This window comes from Arachis hypogaea, chromosome 4 (assembly GCF_003086295.3).
Source record: "Arachis hypogaea cultivar Tifrunner chromosome 4, arahy.Tifrunner.gnm2.J5K5, whole genome shotgun sequence".
Classification (NCBI taxonomy): Eukaryota; Viridiplantae; Streptophyta; class Magnoliopsida; order Fabales; family Fabaceae; genus Arachis; species Arachis hypogaea.
Genome location: NC_092039.1, coordinates 45796529 through 45799443, shown reverse-complemented (window position 1 = coordinate 45799443; position 2915 = coordinate 45796529). Strand labels below are relative to the sequence as shown.

General features: G+C 34.5%; 1 non-coding gene across 1 annotated transcript; it reads left to right on the top strand.

The window, feature by feature from the left end:
* Positions 1–1268: 1268 nt before the first annotated feature.
* On the top strand, positions 1269–1376 carry LOC112799252 (small nucleolar RNA R71). The gene has a single exon (XR_003200827.1). It is a non-coding gene; the product is annotated as a small nucleolar RNA R71 (small nucleolar RNA).
* The last annotated feature ends 1539 nt before the right edge of the window (positions 1377–2915 follow it).

Here is a 2915-nt window from a genome sequence, read left to right as displayed (position 1 = left end):
ATCTCTAATGATAAAGTGGCAGGTTATACCTCAAAGATTTCCAGTTTCTCTATTACAGAGAGTGGCATAAGATTTATACCTGACCCCAGGTCACACAGAGCCTTCTCAATGGTCATGGTGCCCATGGTACATGGTATTAAGAATTTACCAAGATCTTGTTTCTTTTGAGGTAAAGTTTGTTAAACCCATGTATCTAGTTCACTAATGAGCAAGGGAGGTGCATCTTCCTAAGTCTCATTACCAAACAACTTGGCATTCAGCTTCATGATAGCTCCTAGATATTGAGCAACTTGCTCTCTAGTTACATCTTCATCCTCTTCAAAGGAAGAATAGTTTTCAGAGCTCATGAATGGCAGAAGGAGGTTTAATGGAATCTCTATGGTCTCTATACGAGTCTCAGATTCTTTTAGGTCCTCAATAAGGAACTCCTTCTTGTCTGGGAGACGTCCCATGAGGTCTTCCTCATTGGGATTCATGTCCTCCCCATCCTCTCCAGGTTCGACCATTTTGATTATGTCAATGGCCTTGCACTCTCTTTGTGGATTCTCTTCAGTATTGCTTGGAAGAGTACTAGGAGGTGTTTCAGTGATTTTCTTACTCAGTTGGCCCACTTGTGCCTCCAAATTTCTGATGGAGGACCTTGTTTCACTCATGAAACTTAAAATGGCCTTAGACAGATCAAAGACTATATTTGCTAAGCTAGATGAGCTTTGCTCAGAATTCTCTGTCTGTTGCTGAGAAGATTATGGAAAGGGCTTATTATTGCTAAGCCTATTTCTTCCACCATTATTAAAGCCTTGTTGGGGCTTTTGTTGATCCTTCCATGCGAAGTTTGGATGATTTCTCCATGAAGAATTGTAGGTGTTCCCATAGGGTTCACCCATGTAATTCACCTCTGCCATTGTAGGGTTCTCAGGATCATAAGCTTCTTCTTCAGAACATGCCTCTTTAGTACTGTTGGATGCATTTTGCCATCCATTCAGACTTTGAGAGATCATGTTGACTTGCTGAGTCAACATTTTGTTCTGAGCTAATATGGCATTCAGAGCATCAATTTCAAGTACTCCCTTCTTCTGAGGCGTTCCATTACACACAGAATTCCTCTCAGAAGTGTACATGAATTGGTTATTTGCAACCATGCCAATGAGTTCTTGAGGTTCTCCATGCGTTTTCTTTAGGTAAATGGATCCACCTGCAGAATGGTCCAGTGACATCTTAGAAAACTCAGATAGACCATAACAGAATATATCCAAAATGGTCCACTCTGAAAGCATGTCAGAAGGACACCTTTTGGTCATCTGCTTGTATCTTTCCCAAGCTTCATAGAGGGATTCACCATCTTTCTGTTTGAAGGTCTGAACATCCACTCTAAGCTTGCTCAGTTTTTGAGGAGGAAAGAACTTAGCCAAGAAGACCGTGACCAGCTTATCCCAAGAGTCCAGGCTATCTTTAGGTTGTGAGTCCAACCATGTTCTAGCTCTGTCTCTTACATCAAAAGGGAAAAGCATGAGCCTGTAGACTTCAGGATCTACTCCATTAATCTTAACAGTCTCACAGGTCTGCAAGAACTCAGTTTAAAACTGATAGGAAACTTCTGATGGAAGTCCATCAAACTTGCAGTTCTGTTGCATTAGAGCAACTAGTTCAGGTTTCAGCTCAAAATTGTTTGTTCCAATGGAAGGGATTGAGATGCTTCTTCCATCAAATTTGGAAGTAGGTGTAGTATAATCACCAAGCATCCTCCTTGCGTTATTGTTGTTGGGTTCGGCTGCCATATCCTTTTCTTGTTCGAAAATTTCAGTGAGGTTGTCTCTGGATTGTTGTATTTTAGCTTCTCTTATTTTCTCTTCAGAGTCTTTTCAGGTTTAGGATCAGCTTCAACAACAATGCCTTTTTCCTTATTCCTGCTCATATGAAAGAGAAGAAAACAAAGAAAATCTGGAATCCTCTATGTCACAGTATAGAGATTCCTTTATGTGAGTAGAAGAATAAAAGAATAGAAGAAGGATGAAAAAAATTCGAACACAGATAGAGGAGAGGGTTTGAATTTTTAGATGAAGAGAAGTGTTAGTAAATGAATAAATAAATAGAAAAGAGATGAGAGAGAGGAGAAAATTCGAATTTTAACTAAAACAGAAAAAAATATTTTTGTTTTTATTTTAATTATTAGTTAAAATTCAAAAATTAAGAGAAGAGGTAAGATAAAATTAAAATTTAAAACAATTAGTTAATAAAAAAAAGAATTTTGAAAAAGGGGGAGGTTGATTTTTGAAAATTAGAAAGAGAAAAGTAGTTAGGTGGTTTTGAAAAAGATAAGAAACAAACAAAAAGTCAATTAGTTAGTTGAAAAAGATTTAAAAAGATAAGAAGTTAGAAAAGATTTTTGAAATTGATTTTGAAAAAGATATGATTTGAAAAGATATGATTGAAAATATATTTTGAAAAAGATTTGATTTTTAAAATTAAAATTAATTACTTGACTAACAAGAAACTAAAAGATATGATTCTAGAATTTAAAGATTGAACCTTTCTTAACAAGAAAGTAACAAACTTCAAGTTTTTGAATTAATCACATTAATTGTTAGCAAAGTTTTCGAAAATTTGAAATGAAATTAAGAAAAATACTTTAAAAAAATATTTTTAGATTTTCGAAAATCATAAAAAATGAAAAAGATTTGATTTTTGAAAAAAGTTTTCAAAAGATAGGATTTTTTAAAATTGAAATCTTGACTTGACTAAACAGAAACAACTTATTTTAAAATTTTTTGACTAAGTCAACCCAAAATTTCGAATTTTATGAGAGAAATAAGGGAAAGATATTTTTTTTGATTTTTAAATTTTTAATGAGGAGAGAGAAAAACACAAAAATGACTCACAACATAAAAATTATGAATCAAAACACATGATGCATGCAA